Below are 18,721 nucleotides of genomic sequence, written 5' to 3'. Positions count from 1 at the left end.
CCCGAGGACCCACACCCTCCATCCAAGTGAGAAAAATACATGTAAGTGACAGGTGACAAAACAGTGGAGGAAAAATAAATATGTGGCCATACAATAGTGCACTGGCTGGACCCTGTGGCCCGTAGCAACAAAAAGTGGCCTGGACTTAGCCAAAAGGCCTAGCCCTAAAAGGCTCAGTGCAGATTATTATTATTATTATTATACAGTATTTATAAAGCGCCAATAGTTCGCTCAGCGCTGTACATTACAAAGGGGAACAGAACATGTGACAGAACAATACCAATACAATGCAAAACATGAGGGGATCGAGGGCCCTGCTCTTTCGAGCTTACAATCTAGGAGGGAGGGGATGGTGGCACAGGAGGAGATAGCTGTGGGGGATGGAGTGGTAGGAAGAGTGGAGGAGGTCGGCAAGTTAGCAGGGGGTGGGGTAGGCTTCCCTGAAGAGATGGGTTTTCAGGGTGCGCCTAAAGGAGAGGAGAGTAGGTGATAATCTGATGGGTTGGGGCAGGGAGTTCCAGAGGATGGGTGACACCCTGGAGAAGTCCTGGAGGCGGGCATGGGAGGAGGAGACCAGGGAACTAGAGAGAAGCAGGTCTTGTGAGGAGCGGAGTGTGCGTGTTGGGTGGTACTTGGGTATTAGGTCGGTGATGTAGTTCGGGGCAGTATGGTGGACAGCTTTGTACGTCAGCGTTAGGATTTTGAATTTGATCCGTTGCGCAATCGGAAGCCAGTGGAGGGATTGGCAGAGGGGGGTGGAGGCCAGTGGAGGGATTGGCAGAGGGGGGTGGCGGAGATGGAGCGGTTGGAAAGGTGAATGAGTCTGGCAGCCGTATTCAGGATGGACTGAAGCGGGGATAGCCAGCGGCAAGGCAGGCCAGTGAGGAGGGAGTTGCAGTAGTCGAGTCGTGATATGATGAGGGAGTGGATGAGCTGTTTAGTGGTTTCTGGGGTTAGGAACGTGCAGATTTTGGCGATGTTGCGGAGGTGGAGTCTGCATGTTGCGGAGGTGGAGTCTGCATGTTGCAGAGGTGGAGTCTGCACGAGCTTGTTAAAGATTGGACTTGGGGCTGGAAGGATAGGTTGGAGTCCAAAATGACACCAAGTACTCTGGCCTGCGGGGCGGGTTTGATGGTGGCGTTGTTGGACATGATGGAGAAGTCAATGTGGGGTGGTGTCCGGACTGGGGGGAAGACAAGAAACTCTGTTTTGGAGAGGTTCGGTTTAAGGAAGTGGAGCGACATCCAGTCTGATATGTCGTTCAGTAGGTGTGTGATTCGGGCGGAGACCGAGGGGGTGAGGTGGGGGGTTGAGAGATAGATTTGTGTGTCGTCGGCATAGAGGTGGTAGTTGAAGCCGTGAGAGTGTATGAGTTGGCCAAGGGAGGAGGTGTAGATGGAGAAGAGAAGGGGCCCGAGGACAGAGCCTTGAGGTACCCCAACAGAGAGGGGGAGTGAGAGGGAGGTGGTAGCATTATAGGTAACGCTGAAAGAGCGTTGTGACAGGTAGGATGAGAGCCAGGAGAGAGCAGAATCTCTGAGGCCGAGGGAGTGTAGTTTTTTGAGGAGGAGGGGGTGGTCGACTGTGTCAAAGGCCGCAGATAAAGTGTATAGAGCTGTGACCATGTGCATTTTTCACACGTGAGATCCCACTCCCATGTGTTGCTAAGAGCACCCTTGGGGCAACCACTCCCAGGGGGCACTGCTCCTCAGACTCTCTGCCTCCCCAGCCAGACAAGGTAGACCCATTCAAATTAGGAGGAACTGGGCCCATCCGGTTTCCCGGAGGAATTACTCCCGTGCCTCAACTGCGTGTGAGCACCCCGGTTTCTGTTCCAGCAGGAACTAACCTTCAGAACCCCCGTCATACCAGCAGGGGTACTATAGAGCCAGCCATCCTCACCAAAAGGGCAAGAATGACGGCGGAGCGCCCCTACTGGACACTGATAAGAACAGACACTACAATTGATCTTAGCCAAAAGGCCAAGAAGCGATATTCCTTTGTGAGTATGAAATTGGCTTTTTTTCTTCTCAGTAAACCTTGGGTAATGTGCTAGGCGTCCGCACCCCCTGTGTGATCTTTTTCAGTTTTATGGTTGGATTCCCCTTTCTGAGGAGGGCTGCACCGCCAAATCACCGTCCCGGAGGACACAACCCTGCATCAGATCCCAGTCTGGAGAAATTGTTTGTGGAATTCTCCACCCATCATTATATGACATTAGGAGAAGGCAGGAAGTAATTGTCTCTGGATTTTCCTTCATTATATCCTTTACTGCAGCCAGGACCCCCCCCCCCCCCCAAAGTAATCATCCAATAATGCTGAAGAGCCTGCTGTGTAATCAGATCAGACAGTCCGCTTTACAAGATGGCCACATATACTTCAGAAGAAAATGGGCTCAGGCACAGAGGACACCCACAATTTGTGGGATCTTTGTTTCAGCCCAGCCAACCGGCGCTGGATGAGGCCAGACTGGACAGGAGGTCACATTTGAAGAGACTGTCCAAAGTGACAGCATGTCTAAGGGTTTCCTTTTTTTTTTTTTAAATGAGGCGCTAAAAACCCATCTAATGTTGTCAAGGACTGCATCAGCTTAAAGTTTAATCTGTCTTTATTTTCCCTTATCTGCTTCTGTTCTTTGTGGTTCTCTATGCAAATGAAGGCAAATCATGGCTGGTGGGAGGGGGCAGCAGGATGCTGTACATAGCTTCCTGAAAACATCACAGAACTTTGCCTCTGTACTCCTCAGAGCCGTTGGTCCTGATGCCAATTCTTTGATGGGTGGGTGTCAGGTCTGAAAGAGTGGGCGTTCCTAGGCAAGCTGTATTTGCATAGGTAACATGTGATGCTGAGCCACCATAATTGAAAGAACTGAAATCCAATGAATGAAAGGGGGCGGGGCCAGGGACAGTCAGGGTGGGGAGTATGATGATGGATGCCCTTCAGCCAGGAAATATGGCGGAGCTCTCTGACTTGCTGCAGCTGAGAAGCTCATAGCATGCAGTGAAATCAAAAGAAATATTTTCCCTACAGGAGAGGAGCTGGTACACCTGTGCAAGACTGAAGGGGAGGAGCTGGTACACCTGTGCAAGACTGAAGGGGAGGAGCCGGTACACCTGTGCAAGACTGAAGGGGAGGAGCTGGTACACCTGTGCAAGACTGAAGGGGAGGAGCCGGTACACCTGTGCAAGACTGAAGGGGAGGAGCCGGTACACCTGTGCAAGACTGAAGGGGAGGAGCCGGTACACCTGTGCAAGACTGAAGGGGAGGAGCCGGTACAACTGTGCAAGACTGAAAGGGGAGGAGCCGGTACACCTGTGCAAGACTGAAGGGGAGGAGCCAGTACACCTGTGCAAGACTGAAAGGGAGGAGCCGATACACCTGTGCAAGACTGAAGGGGAGGAGCCGGTACACCTGTGCAGACTGGAAGGGGTGGAGCCGGTACACCTGTGCAAGACTGAAGGGGAGGAGCAGGTACACCTGTGCAAGACTGAAGGGGAGGAGCAGGTACACCTGTGCAGGACTGAAAGAAAGGCCGAAGGGGAGGATTTAATAATGAGGGGAGTTAAGCTTCCAATATTTAAAGTATATCCAAAGCCATTTTTTTGGTTTTGGATAAAGTGGGGGAGGGGTCAGGTTTGTATTGCTGTGTGTGTCCCAGCTGGGAAGATGTGTTCTCTCTCCTTTGGTCCTGTAGCTCTGCAATCAGCAAACTCCCTCCTTATAGAAGAGCTCTAGCTCTGGGGAGTGTCTGACCTATGCAGAGATACCACTGCTTCCATGTAGGGAGACCACCGCTTCCACAAACAGAACAAGCATGCTGGCAGGGGACAGGCTTTTCTACTCAGACCGTATACCCAGGAAGAGCCCCCCCCCCCTGCTCTCTTGTTGACCCTGAAAGCCTGTTTCCCATTCAAATTCTCATATTTGCATTCACCATTACACATCAGCCTGGGACATAGAGAACACGTCCAATGCTTGTAGTGGAAAGCGTGATCCTCGCTGTCGGATATTTGGATTGCCAGCATGCTGTCAGTGTTGTCTTTCAGTTGTACATAAATAGAAGTCACTTCCTAGAAAATAATCCAAGGCACTTGGCGCTTTCCAGCCGTGCATCGCCAAAGGCAAGGAGCTATTATATCCATTTATTAGAATCTGTGCAGAAAAAAACTTGACAGGAGGAGGAAGCAACACAACATGTTTGTACATTGCTAGTTGGAAGCAGAATGTACAAGCTCGGTTCCAGCGTTTGCCGGTCAGGTTCCGGCACTGCATATGAAGGTCATGAGTTCCATTGTACAGGGCTAGATCCAAGATGGAGGTTTGTATTCTAACATCAGGGAGGCATTTGTAACAATGGGTGCAGAGAAAAGGTTTGGGTGCCCATAGGCATAGAAACCGTAGATGTGTCTAGCTCAGGTTCCAGATATATACAGTTGTGTTCATAAGTTCACCTATCGATGGCAGATTTTGTAAAATGTGATCTATTTTTGCACCTAAACTTTTGGAACAGTATCATTTGGAGAGACCAAAATAAACGTTCGGATCACGACCATAAATGTTCGATTTAGGGAGGAGGCAAGGCCCATGAAGAGAAGCCCACCATCCCTACTGTGAAGCATGGTGGTGGATCTCTACTGTTTTGGGGTTTGTGAACTACAGCGCCACAGGGAACATGTGAAAAATTGATTGCAATCAGAATGCAGGATATTATCAGAAAATATTGAAGAACATTTGCATGTGTTACCCCGGACATTGCACATGACACATGTGACAAACGTGGTACCCGGCCCCTGCCCTTCTCACCAAGTTGTGACAAAGGACTGGCCAATCTCACACCGCACTTACGCAACAATGCCACTCTCAGCTGCACCCTGCACAAAGATTTTCCAGCGTGCGGGACCACAGTCTAGGTGCCAGCAGCCGGAGAGCGATTGTCACTGGTTTAAGTTAATCAAGTAATTACCTCTTTATCCCCTCGCCTACCGGGCACTTTCCCCCCCTTCCTGCCCAGACCAATTTTCAGCTTTCAGCGCTCTCATACTTTGCATGACCATTGCGCGGTCATACGACACCGTAACCAAACAAACTTTTTATCATTTTTTTGAAACAAATAGATTTTTCTTTTGGCGGTACTTAATCACCACTTGGGTTTTTATTTTTTGCTAAACAAACAAAAAAAGGCAAAAAATGTGAAAAAAAAATGTTTTTCTTAGTTTCTATTATAAAGGTTTGTAAATAAGTAATTTTTCTCCTTCACTGATGGGCACTGATAGGCTGCACTGATGAGGAGTCACTGATAGGCAGAACTGATGGGAACTGATAGGCGACAGTGATGAGGAGTCACTGATAGGTGGCACGGATGAGGAGTCACTGATAGGCAGAACTGATGGGAACTGATAGGCTGCACTGATGAGGAGTCACTGATAGGCAGAACTGTTGGGAACTGATAGGCTGCACTGATGAGGAGTCACTGATAGGCAGAACTGATGGGAACTGATAGGCGACACTGATGAGGCTGTACTGATAGGTGGCACGGATGGGCAGTACTGATGGACAATTGTAGGTGGTACTGTTAGGCGGCACTGATGGGCACTATTACATTGCACTGATGGGCATTGATAGGCTGCACTGATGGGCATTGATAGGCTGCACTGATGGGCACTGATAGACAGCACTGATGAGGCTGTACTGCTAGGTGGCACTGATGGGCACTTGTAGGCGGCACTGATGGGCACTGTTAGATGGCAGTGATGGGCACTGTTAGATGGCACTGATAGGCACTGTTAGGTGGCACTGATGGTAACTGGTCACTGATTCAACTAATGGGTTTTATTGCAAGCACACATGAGCACTGATGGGCACTATTGGCCGCACTGATAGGGCCACACTGATCACCAGCATACTGATGATCAGTGCCCTGATGATCAGTGTAGATATCCCCCTGTGAAATGCCGCTTACCGGCTCTCTTCACACGCTGTCAGCATGAGGCGAGGACTGCCGATAAACAGCATTTTCTATATACCCTTTGATCAGTTGTGATTGGACACAGCTGGTCACATGGTAAAAGCAGCTGTGAATGGCCTGTTCCTTAGTTATGTGATCAGCTGTGTCCGATCACAGATGACGTGCAGTGCGCATCCCAGGAGGCATGTGGGGGGTGTGGTTCTAGCTGACCTCACTGTAGCCATCTTTTGGCTATAGCACGGTTGGGAACTGGTTAATCTACCACCACCTTTTGACTGAGAAAGGCGGAAACTTACGATCATAGCAAGAACAAATATGAAAAATAAACATCTGTACACACACTGTCACCACAGACAGGTATATTCAGAGATTTGACATATACAGTAGCAGTCTTCAAGGGATCCTTTAGTTTGCATTAAAAGCTTTAGAGACCATTTTAACACTTTTCAAAGTAGGGATTAATAATGAAAAGGTGCAAATAAAATATTTACAGAAAAAGGGTGTTACAAGGACATAAAGAGACAATAAAGCAACAGAGAATTAAAAAGGAGTTGCAAAGTCCTTGGTTTTACCAGAGTCCAGTTGATCAAGCAAAAATAATACGGTGGCTCTCTCAAGTCCGGTTCGGTGTTCCTTGGTTGATGTTAAAACGAGAGCTGTCAAATCTGCTCGCAATCTCTTTTTTTTATCTGATATCAAGGGGGATGTTGACAGAGACCATCTGACCAATCGTCCGGTTTAAGGGGTGGGGGCTGGGAGGTCACTACGTTTGTGACCAAGTCCCAAATACAGTTTCTTATAAGTATATTTCTGAACACCTACCCTTTACAGTCCGCTACCATGCAGATTATTGTCCAGCATGAAATTAGCTTCAAAATGGATATAGATATGATAGGTCTCTGAGATCTGTTTCTCATAGGAGGGGTTGTGGAGGCCTACTCCACTCTAATACCTCCTAGCATAGGGATGTTTAGGTTCAAAATGCTACCCAATAACTGATGAAGATGACTATGACTTTATTCTGGCTATACTGTCATAATTTCAGAAGTTGAGAAACGTGCTGAGGTTTTAGAGTCTCAGCTGATAAGCAGTCCATCAGAAATGTGTATTCCGCTGACTTCCACTAAGGTATTTATGGTCCAGTGTCTGTTAGTTCTCCGGATTGCTCAAGCTTGCAACAGTTTTATTAGGACTTCCAGACTGGAATGGTGGATTGGGCTAATAGGCAGGAGATGGCCTGTATTTGTCCGTGTCTGATAAGATGGCTCTGGCATCAGTTAACAGTTTTGTATTGCACCAGAAGCTTCCTGGAGGGATGAGGAGAAGGGAACCACTGTTGCTATTCACCAGCTTGTGTGACAAACTTTCTTGGATGAAGTCTGAACAACATGGGGTCCTTGCCCTTTCACACAGCTTTGTGAGGGCTTAGTATGCATTACCATTACAGGACACACTTGCATTTCCCAACATGACAAGGATCCAAAACACTAGGTCAATTGACCCTTCAGTGACTGCAGCAGAAGAAGGGTTCTGAAGTGCCCGGGGCATTGATAGGAGGAATACAGCCAACCATCCCGTACTGGGCCCACTCCCCAGTACGGGATTGGATCATTAGGGGACATTTTCTCTGAATGGTGTGTCAAACAAATATCAAGTGGGTGGCATTTCTGTAGATGGAAACACCTTGTTTATGAGAAAGGTCAGAAGAAAATAGCCACACTGGTTGGAGCTGACAGAAAGGCTACAGCAGCTCGGATAACCGCTCTTTTCAACTGTGATTTGCAGAAAAAAAATGCACAACATGGAAAACCTTAAGACAGATGACTAGAACAGCAGAAGACCACATCAAGAGGTGACTGCCAACAACAGAAAATGGAGGCTGCAGTTGGGCACAGGAGCACCAAAACTGGACATTGTGAAGCATGGTGGTGGATCTCTGTTGTATTGGAGATTTGTAAGTTACAGCGCCTCAAGGAACTTATATAAAATGTATGGCAATCTGAATGCAACATGTTATCATAAAATATTGAAGAACATTTGCATTCATTGGCCCAAAAGCTGCACATGGAGTACCCTTGGACTTTTATTCACCAAGAACAGAAAACTGGGGCTGCTGCTGGGTGTAGGATCACCAAAAATGGACAGTTGAAGACTGGAAATATGTAGCCTAGTCATATGAACCTCTAAATACGGATGGGACACACAGATGGTAGACCAGTCACTGAATCCAGTCCAACAGAACACCTTTTGGATGTGGTAGAACAGGTGATGTATGCATGAATGTGCAGCTGACAGATTTGCAGAAATTGAGTGAGGGGATCATGTCAGCGTGGACCAGAATCTCAAAGGAACGTATGTGGAATTTGGAATCCATTCCATGAATAATTGAGGCTGGCCTGACGGAAGTGCCTTGTTGATGAAAAACATCAGAGGAAAATGGCCAGACTGGTTGGAGCTGACAGAAAGGCTACAGCAATTCCGATAACTGCTCTTTACAACTGTGGTTTGCAGAAAACCATCCTGGAATACACAACACATAGGACCTAGAATTTGATGGGCTACAACCTCATTAGGTTCCTGTCCACTAAGAGACCAACAAACTGAGGCTGCAGGTAGGAGCAGGATCACCAAAACTGCGCAGTGGAAGACTGAAAAAAAATGTATCTGGTCTTATGACCCTCAAATTACTGATGAGGCACATGGATGGTGGACCAGTTACCGGATCTGAATCCAATAGAACACTTTTGGGATGTGGTAGAATGGGAGATTCACAGCATGAATGTGCTGCTGACAAATCTGCAGAAATTGTGTGAAGGGATCACGTCAACATGAACCAGAATCTCAGAGGGACGTATGTGGAATTTGCAATCCATTCCATGAATATTTGAGGCTGGCCTGACAGATGTGCCTTCTTGATGAGAAACATCAGAGGAAAATGGCCAGACTGGTTGGAGCTGACAGAAAGGTTACAGCAACTCCAATAACTGCTCTTTACAACTGTGGTTTGCAGAAAACCATCCTGGAATCCACAACACATAGGACCTTGAGGTTGATGGGCTACAACTACATTGGGTTCCTGTCCACTAAGAGACCAACAAACTGAGGCTGCAGGTAGGAGCAGGATCACCAAAACTGTGCAGTGGAAGACTGAAAAAAAATGTATCTGGTCTTATGACCCTCAAATTACTGATGAGGCACATGGATGGTGGACCAGTTACCGGATCTGAATCAAATAGAACACTTTTGGGATGTGGTAGAATGGGAGATTCACAGCATGAATGTGCTGCTGACAAATCTGCAGAAATTGTGTGAAGGGATCACGTCAACATGAACCAGAATCTCAGAGGGACGTATGTGGAATTTGCAATCCATGCCATGAATATTTGAGGCTGGCCTGACGGAAGTGCCTTCTTGATGAGAAACATCAGAGGAAAATGGCCAGACTGGTTGGAGCTGACAGAAAGGTTACAGCAACTCCAATAACTGCTCTTTACAACTGTGGTTTGCAGAAAACCATCCTGGAATCCACAACACATAGGACCTTGAGGCTGATGGGCTACAACCACATTGGGTCCCTGTCCACTAAGGCCAACAAACTGAGGTTGCAGGTAGGAGCAGGATCACCAAAACTGTGCAGTAAAAGACTGGAAAAACGTTATCTGGTCTTCTGACCCTCGAATTACTGATGAGGCACATGGATGGTAGACCAGTTACCGGATCTGAATCCAATAGAACACTTTTAGGATGTGGTAGAATGGGAGATTCACAGCATGAATGTGCCCCTGACAAATCTGCAGAAATTTAGGTGATTGGATCACGTCAACATGAACCAAAATCTCAGAGGAACGTATGTGGAATTTGGATTACATGCCATGAAAACCTAAGGTTAGCCCAACTCCGTATTATTATAGTATTCCTAATAAAGTGCTCCATATATATACATACAGTATCTCACAGAAGTGAGTCCACCCCTCACATTTTTGTAAATATTCTATTCTGTCTTTTCATGTGACAACACTGAAGAAATGACACCTTGCTACAATGTGACGTAGTCAGTTTACAGCTTGTATAACATGTAAATTTGCTGTCCCCTCAAAATAACTCAACACACCGCCATTAATGTCTAAACTGCTGGGAAGTGAGTCCACCCCTAAGTTGCAAGGTCCAAATTGGGCCCATTTAGCCATTTTGCTTCCCCGGTGTCATGGGACTCTTTCGTGTTACAAGGTCTCAGGTGTGAATGGGGAGCAGGAGTGTTAAATTTGGTGTTATTGCTCTCACTCTCTTATACTGGTCACTGGAAGTTCAACATGGCACCTCATGGCAAAGAACTCTCTGAGGATCTGAAAAAAAGAATTGTTGCTCTACATAAAGATGGCCTAGGCTATACGAAGATTGCCAAGACCCTGAAACTGAGCTGCAGCACGGAGTAACTCTTCTAGTGGAATAGGTGGAAATGTGCACATAGATTGGTGAGCAGTATGAGCTCATGCATTGTCAAGGAGAATCAGGACGCCCTAAATGATCAAACCAGACCATTTGTTCTGCAGACGTGTAGGCACATCACTTGCGATGCAACAGTAATATTCACTGTTGATAGTGGCACCATGGGGTAGAAAATCCACATGAACAACGCCATGTTTTTTCCCATTGTTCGAATTTTTTTTGGTGGTGGTGAGTCCGCATGCTTCAGCTGCTTTGATGCTCGTTTTGATTCCAGAGTGAATGTTCACAGGAATGACTTCTGTGGGCTGGGAGCCACCACAGCCGGGATCGTCAGTGACGGACGTATGGCCATCTTTGAAACATTTACAGTATGCAAATGTCTTACCGTGGCTGAGCATCTCATCACCGTACTGGGCTTGAAGTCTTCTGTAGACATCTGCGGGTTTTACACCTTCGTTCACAAGAATTGTCATCACCACATACGGTTCCATGCACGCACTAACACTGTGGTCTGAGATCTTGGCGGTAAGTAATAGGACACACTTGCCACTTACTACTGCATGCAGTACTGGCGCGCTAGCAGCCATTTTTATACCTGGAAAATGATAAGTCCCGCTTTGACCTGAACGCCCCTCGTAGTTACCCCTACCTCACGCAAGTAACATCTCCATTGTAATACCCCTTCCACCAGATGTCTCGTGTACAAAAACATATTAACACTTACACGGTTGGCGCTGCGTAGTTGCTGGAACAAGTTCTGTTTTTATTTGGTGGCTTAAAACAATAGGGAAGGTGCGTATCCCCAGGCCAGAGCGAAGTGCGAGTTGGAAGGCTTGTACTCTGCGTGTTTCTGCAGCGCGGCACCCAACCCGTACCTGCAACTAGCTTGTACCTGTAACCTGACCCGGCTGATTTCAATTCAAACCTGAAGCTAGGCTTAACTTTCCTAAAACGAAAAAAAAAAATATCAAATATCTCTTCCTGGTAATCACGAAAACAGCGCTCAGTCTGTAGACAGGTTTTCCCACAATCCTCATCCCCCTGCTTCTGTAACAGCCTTGCCTAAAATATCTGGACTGAGCCTGAGTTCAAATTACAGGCAGCTTGTTGTAAAGAATATGGCATCCCTGACAATGTCTTTAGAAGTTCATGTTCAATGAGATACCTGCAGGACAGGATTTAAAGCACAGAAATCATGAAAAGGTGAACTAATGCCCCGTACACATGATAAGAATATCGTACGCAAAGGTGTCCTTTTATGAAACAGATCAGTGGTGATCCTGAGGATCATTGGTGATCTCCGATCATTGGTGGTTTAGGAAACAGAGATCAGTGGCGATCCTGAGGATCGTTGGGGATCTCTGATCATTGGTGGTTTAGGAAACAGAGATCAGCGGCGATCCTGAGGATCGTTGCTGATCTGCGATCATTGGTGGTTTAGGAAACCGAGATCAGCGGCGATCCTCAGGATCGTTGCTGATCTACGGTCATTGGTGGTTTAGGAAACCGAGATCAGCGGCGATCCTCAGGATCGTTGCTGATCTACGGTCATTGGTGGTTTAGGAAACAGAGATCAGCGGCGATCCTGAGGATCCTTGGTGATCTCCGATCATTGGTGGTTTATAAAACAGAGATCAGCGGCGATCCTGAGGATCGTTGGTGATCTCCGATCATTGGTGGTTTAGGAAACAGAGATCAGCGGCGATCCTGAGGATCGTTGGTGATCTGCGATCATTGGTGGTTTAGGAAACAGAGATCAGCGGCGATCCTGAGGATCGTTGGTGATCTGCGATCATTGGTGGTTTAGGAAACAGAGATCAGCGGCGATCCTGAGGATCGTTGGTGATCTCCGATCATTGGTGGTTTAGGAAACAGTGATCATTGGTGGTTTAGGAAACTGAGATTAGTGGCGATCCTGAGGATCGTTGCTGATCTCCGATCATTGGTGGTTTAGGAAACAGAGATCAGCGGCGATCCTGAGGATCGTTGGTGATCTCAGATCATTGGTGGTTTAGGAGACAGAGATGAGCGACGATCCTGAGGATCGTTGCTGATCTACGATCATTGGTGGTTTAGGAGACAGAGATCAGTGGCGATCCTGAGGATCGTTGGTGATCTCCGATCATTGGTGGTTTAGGAAACCGAGATCAGTGGCGATCCTGAGGATCGTTGCTGATCTACGGTCATTGGTGGTTTAGGAAACAGATCAGCGGCGATCCTGAGGATCGTTGGAGATCTCCGATCATTGGTGGTTTATAAAACAGAGATCAGCGGCGATCCTGAGGATTGTTGGTGATCTGCGATCATTGGTGGTTTAGGAAACAGAGATCAGCGGCGATCCTGAGGATCGTTGGTGATCTGCGATCATTGGTGGTTTAGGAAACAGAGATCAGTGGTGATCCTGAGGATCGTTGCTGATCTCCGATCATTGGTGGTTTAGGAAACAGAGATCAGCGGCGATCCTGAGGATCGTTGGTGATCTCCGATCATTGGTGGTTTAGGAAACAGAGATCATTGGTGGTTTAGGAAACTGAGATCAGTGGTGATCCTGAGGATCGTTGGTGATCTCCGATCATTGGTGGTTTAGGAAAAAGAGATCAGTGGTGATCCTGAGGATCGTTGCTGATCTCCGATCATTGGTGGTTTAGGAAACAGAGATCAGCGGCGATCCTGAGGAACGTTGGTGATCTCCGATCATTGATGGTTTAGGAAACAGAGATCAGCGGCGATCCTGAGGATCGTTGGTGATCTCAGATCATTGGTGGTTTAGGAGACAGAGATGAGCGACGATCCTGAGGATCGTTGCTGATCTCCGATCATTGGTGGTTTAGGAGACAGAGATCAGTGGCGATCCTGAGGATCGTTGCTGATCTACGATCATTGGTGGTTTATGAAACAGAGATCAGTGGCGATCCTGAGGATCGTTGCTGATCTACGGTCATTGGTGGTTTAGGAAACAGAGATCAGCGGCGATCCTGAGGATCGTTGGTGATCTCCGATCATTGGTGGTTTAGGAAACAGAGATCAGCGGCGATCCTGAGGATCGTTGGTGATCTCCGATCATTGGTGGTTTAGGAAACAGAGATCAGCGGCGATCCTGAGGATCGTTGGTGATCTCCGATCATTGGTGGTTTAGGAAACAGAGATCAGTGGCTATCCTGAGGATCGTTGGTGATCTCCGATCATTGGTGGTTTATGAAACAGAGATCAGCGGCGATCCTGAGGATCGTTGGTGATCTCCGATCATTGGTGGTTTAGGAAACAGAGATGATTGGTGGAGAACATGTTCTCCACTGATCATCTCAGCACACAGATGGCCAGTGTATGAAGGAGCGATGTCAGCCCTTCAATGGTGGTCTCTGTTCTCCTTCCAGATTCTCCAGCTCAGAGGTGGAGAATCAGAGGAACCACCGTAAACGAAGCAGTGGTAATTTACGGTGTTTGACTGATCTCTCACTGTAATCTCGCAAGATTACAGTAAAAGCAGCCGTTTTCCAGCATTCAAAGCGTTTGTAGATCGCTTCTCCCTTCATTCGGAGAAGTGATCTACACCGCTTCATAAAAAGGTATTCAGAGGAGAACTCTCTCCTCTGAGAATGCCGGAGAACTAAGCAGTGGTCATTTACCACTGCATTATAAAAGGACACCAAAACGCGGAACGACCGATGGAACGATTTTCTCTTCGTTGATGAGCAGGATGTTGTAACCGATAACGATATTGTGAATGAAAAAATCAGGTTGAACAACAGTGAAAAATGTTCTCGTTTCGCATACGAATGACGGATTTGATATGCGGCGGTATGACGGTCGTACGAAAAAAATCTATCAAGCGCTATCACACATGAGCGGAAACAGAAGATGACCCGGATGTTTATGTCTAAGGAATCTTCGTAAACACGAACGAAAAATCCAAATGGTAAAAGTAGATTGGCCCAATGAGGTCATGAAACCGGAATGCTGCAGATTATATTTTATGTATCACTATTTATATATATATATATATATATATAGGTCATGTAATAAATTATATTATACTCATTGCTGTTCATTGTTGTGTATATTGCTCGTTTTGCTCGGAAGGGCGTGGCTACAAGGTCACACGCACACTACATCACTTCCACTTATACGGAAGACGTCAACACTACGTATTGCCCGACGAACAATTTTTTTTTTAGATTGGTTAACCACTTCCCGTCCGACCCAATGTATATAAACAGTCGGATGGGAGCAGTGTAGGGGCAGGTGGCCGTTTATAAACAGCCTCCCTGCCCCCTACTTGTGCACGCTCCCTGGGAGTGCGCAGCACCGCAATCCGGTGCCCACTATGTCCTCCGGACACAGTGGAACACCGATTGCTGTACAGGACCTCTGTGTGAGGTCCCGATCATGTGATCACTGATTGGCCAATCAGTGATCACATGCAGAGCAGTAAGTAAGATGCCACTTCTGACATCATTGCTTACTACTTGTGAAATCTGTGAATGATCACAGAGATCACATGGTACAGGGCTATTCACAACAGCCTTGTGCCATGTGGCAAGCTGCGACCAATCACAGCTCACACAGTATTTCTCAATGGTTGCAGGAATGCAGCCAGAGAGAAGGAAAAATAATTGCTTTTACAGCCTTTATGGGTGTAAAAGCAATCAGTTTAATAAAAAAAAAAGATCTTCATCACCCCCCACAAGTAGTACAGTGTCACTATGGTAACACTGTACTGCTAGAGTGACAGTATGTAAAAAAAAAAAAAAAAAAAAAAATGTAAAACAAAAATTATAATTTTTGGCTATAAACTAATTTGGGTTATTTAATTTTTTTTTGTTAAAAAGTTAACTGAATAAATGTTGGCCAAGATTTATGAAGAAAGATTATTTATTTGCAAAAAATGTTTGGACTTTTGCATGACCGCGCAATTGTCATTTAAAGTGTGATAGCGCTGAAAGCTGAAAATTGGCCTGGACTGGAAGGGGGGGAAAGTGTCCGGACCGGAAGGGGGGGAAAGTGTCCGGACCGGAAGGGGGGGAAAGTGTCCGGACCGGAAGGGGGGGAAAGTGTCCGGACCGGAAGGGGGGGAAAGTGTCCGGACCGGAAGGGGGGGAAAGTGTCCGGACCGGAAGGGGGGGAAAGTGTCCGGACCGGAAGGGGGGGAAAGTGTCCGGACCGGAAGGGGGGGAAAGTGTCCGGACCGGAAGGGGGGGAAAGTGTCCGGACCGGAAGGGGGGGAAAGTGTCCGGACCGGAAGGGGGGGGAGAGTGTCCGGACCGGAAGGGGGGGAAAGTGTCCGGACCGGAAGGGGGTGAAAGTGTCCGGACCGGAAGGTGGTGAAAGTGTCCGGACCGGAAGGGGGTGAAAGTGTCCGGACTGGAAGGTGGTGAAAGTGTCCGGACTGGAAGGGGGGGAAAGTGTCCGGACTGGAAGGGGGGGAAAGTGTCCGCACTGGAAGGGCCTCCAGGTAATTCTTATAATCAAGCTTGCCTGTAGGTAAAATAAATATCTCCCAAACATGCACCATTCAGGCAGCCCGTGACATCACCCGCGCATGCGCCCTGAAGGAACGATACCCAAGACTCCCAGGAGTGAGGTCATCACGGCTCGGCCAACCAAGCGGCCAGGTGTTTTTGTTTTTTTTAGAGTTTGCTATCGCTTTAATTATGTAAGCTCGATCCAGGACAGGCCTGGCCTCTTGATGATAAAATGAAACCAAACCTCTACACCAGTCTTTCTCCACTCTTTTATCACAGAGGAACCCTTGACATACCTTTCCATTCTCAGGGTACCCTTGGTGAAAGTTACTGTACCTACAACTCATGACAACTGGTGATGGTCATTGGTGGGAATATCCCTTACATTGGGGGTCAGTGGGAGGAATGTCCCTTACATTGGTGGTCAGTGGGAAGAATGTCCCTTACATTGGTGATCAGTGGGAAGAATGTCCCTTACATTGGGGGTCAGTGGGAAGAATGTCCCTTACATTGGTGATCAGTGGGAAGAATGCCCCTTACATTGGTGGTCAGTGGGAAGAATGTCCCTTACATTGGTGATCAGTGGGAAGAATGCCCCTTACATTGGGGGTCAGTGGGAAGAATGTCCCTTACATTGGGGGTCAGTGAGAAGAATGTCCCTTACATTGGGGGTCAGTGGGAAGAATGTCCCTTACATTGGTGATCAGTGGGAAGAATGTCCCTTACATTGGGGGTCAGTGGGAAGAATGCTCCCTACATTGGGGGTCAGTGGGAAGAATGCTCCTTACATTGGGGGTCAGTGGGAAGAATGTCCCTTACATTGGGGGTCAGTGGGAAGAATGTCCCTTACATTGGTGATCAGTGGGAAGAATGTCCCTTACATTGGGGGTCAGTGGGAAGAATGTCCCTTACATTGGGGGTCAGTGGGAAGAATGTCCCTTACATTGGTGATCAGTGGGAAGAATGTCCCTTACATTGGGGGTCAGAGGGAAGAATGTCCCTTACATTGGGGGTCAGAGGGAAGAATGTCCCTTACATTGGTGATCAGTGGGAAGAATGTCCCTTACATTGGGGGTCAGAGGGAAGAATGTCCCTTACATTGGGAGTCAGAGGGAAGAATGTCCCTTACATTGGTGATCAGTGGGAAGAATGTCCCTTACATTGGGGGTCAGTGGGAAGAATGTCCCTTACATTGGGGGTCAGTGGGAAGAATGTCCCTTACATTGGGGGTCAGAGGGAAGAATGTCCTTTACATTGGTGATCAGTGGGAAGAATGTCCCTTACATTGGGGGTCGGTGGGAAGAATGTCCCTTACATTGGTGATCAGTGGGAAGAATGTCCCTTACATTGGAGGTCAGTGGGAAGAATGTCCCTTACATTGGTGATCGGTGGGAAGAATGTCCCTTACATTGGGGGTCAGTGGGAAGAATGTCCCTTACATTGGGGGGTCAGTGGGAAGAATGTCCCTTACATTGGTGATCGGTGGGAAAAATGTCCCTTACATTGGGGGTCAGTGGGAAGAATGTCCCTTACATTGGTGGTCAGTGGGAAGAATGTCCCTTACATTGGTGATCAGTGGGAAGAATGTCCCTTACATTGGGGGTCAGTGGGAAGAATGCCCCTTACATTGGGGGTCAGTGGGAAGAATGTCCCTTACATTGGTGATCAATGGGAAGAATGTCCCTTACATTGGTGGTCAGTGGGAAGAATGTCCCTTACATTGGTGGTCAGTGGGAAGAATGTCCCTTACATTGGGGATCAGTGGGAAGAATGCTCCTTACATTGGTGATCAGTGGGAATAATGTCCCTTACATTGGAGGTCAGTGGGAAGAATGTCCCTTACATTGGTGGTCAGTGGGAAGAATGTTCCTCACATTGGTGGTCAGTGGGAAGAATGTCCTTTACATTGGTGGTCAGTGGGAAGGATGTCCCTTACATTGGGGGTCAGTGGGAAGGATGTCCCTTACATTGGGGGTCAGTGGGAAGAATTTCCCTCACATTGGTGATCAGTGGGAAGAATGTTCCTTACATTGGTGGTCAGTGGGAAGAATGTCCCTTACATTGGGGGTCAGTGGGAAGGATGTCCCTTACATTGGAGGTCAGTGGGAAGAATGTTCCTTACATTGGTGGTCAGTGGGAAGAATGTCCCTTACATTGGTGGTCAGTGGGAAGAATGTTCCTCACATTGGTGATCAGTGGGAAGAATGTTCCTCACATTGGTGATCAGTGGGAAGAATGTTCCTCACATTGGTGATCAGTGGGAAGAATGTTCCTCACATTGGTGGTCAGTGGGAAGGATTACCCTCTTACAGATAGCTAAACAGATCAATAGAGTCAGTGGGAACTTATCTGAGAGGCATACATTGCTCATTGTAACCCCTAGCAACCTCTGGAGGAACGCTGGTTCAGAAACCCTGGTCTACACTCTTCAGTATTAAGCTGGCCATACTCTGCAATTTTTCCCAATTCCTGATGAACTGGCTGAAATTCGCTCAGTGTGTCCCCCCATTGCCACCCTTCCACCCATCATCTTTCAGTTGAAAAATTGAATGAGCCGGATGGCAAATTGTCAGCTGAACAGCATTTGCATCCAGTGGCATGCAGCCCCTGCTCAGGTATTTAGACAGCCAGTGGGGTCCTTTGCTGAACTGGCTGAATTTCGATCCATCTGTGGCTGGTATATGCGGTCTTGCGGCAGTTGACCCCATCGTCACCCTGACAGCTGTGCAATCCGGTCTGCTTCTTATCACTCATCGTTCTCCTCCAGCCCTGCGGCCGATCCTCAAAGTGCTCTGGTTGGTGACACCATAGGGAGTGTCTTAGAACTAGGCAGAACTTCACCCGGAGG

At 47.5% G+C, this 18,721-nt stretch overlaps 1 protein-coding gene and 1 pseudogene across 1 annotated transcript in view; one reads left to right on the top strand and one right to left on the bottom strand.

Annotated features, from left to right (window-relative positions):
• Positions 1–18,721, top strand: part of ST3GAL3 (ST3 beta-galactoside alpha-2,3-sialyltransferase 3) — a 115,800-nt gene that overhangs the window by 67,305 nt on the left and 29,774 nt on the right. The gene's annotated exons all lie outside the window — the stretch shown is intronic.
• Positions 1,828–1,994, bottom strand: LOC149432649 (U2 spliceosomal RNA; annotated as a pseudogene).

This window comes from Staurois parvus, unplaced genomic scaffold (assembly GCF_062004578.1).
Source record: "Staurois parvus isolate SC_StPar_1 unplaced genomic scaffold, SC_StPar_1.0 ptg002124l, whole genome shotgun sequence".
Classification (NCBI taxonomy): domain Eukaryota; kingdom Metazoa; phylum Chordata; class Amphibia; order Anura; family Ranidae; genus Staurois; species Staurois parvus.
The sequence above is the reverse complement of the archived record's forward strand: the minus strand, read 5'-3'. Positions and strand labels throughout refer to the sequence as shown.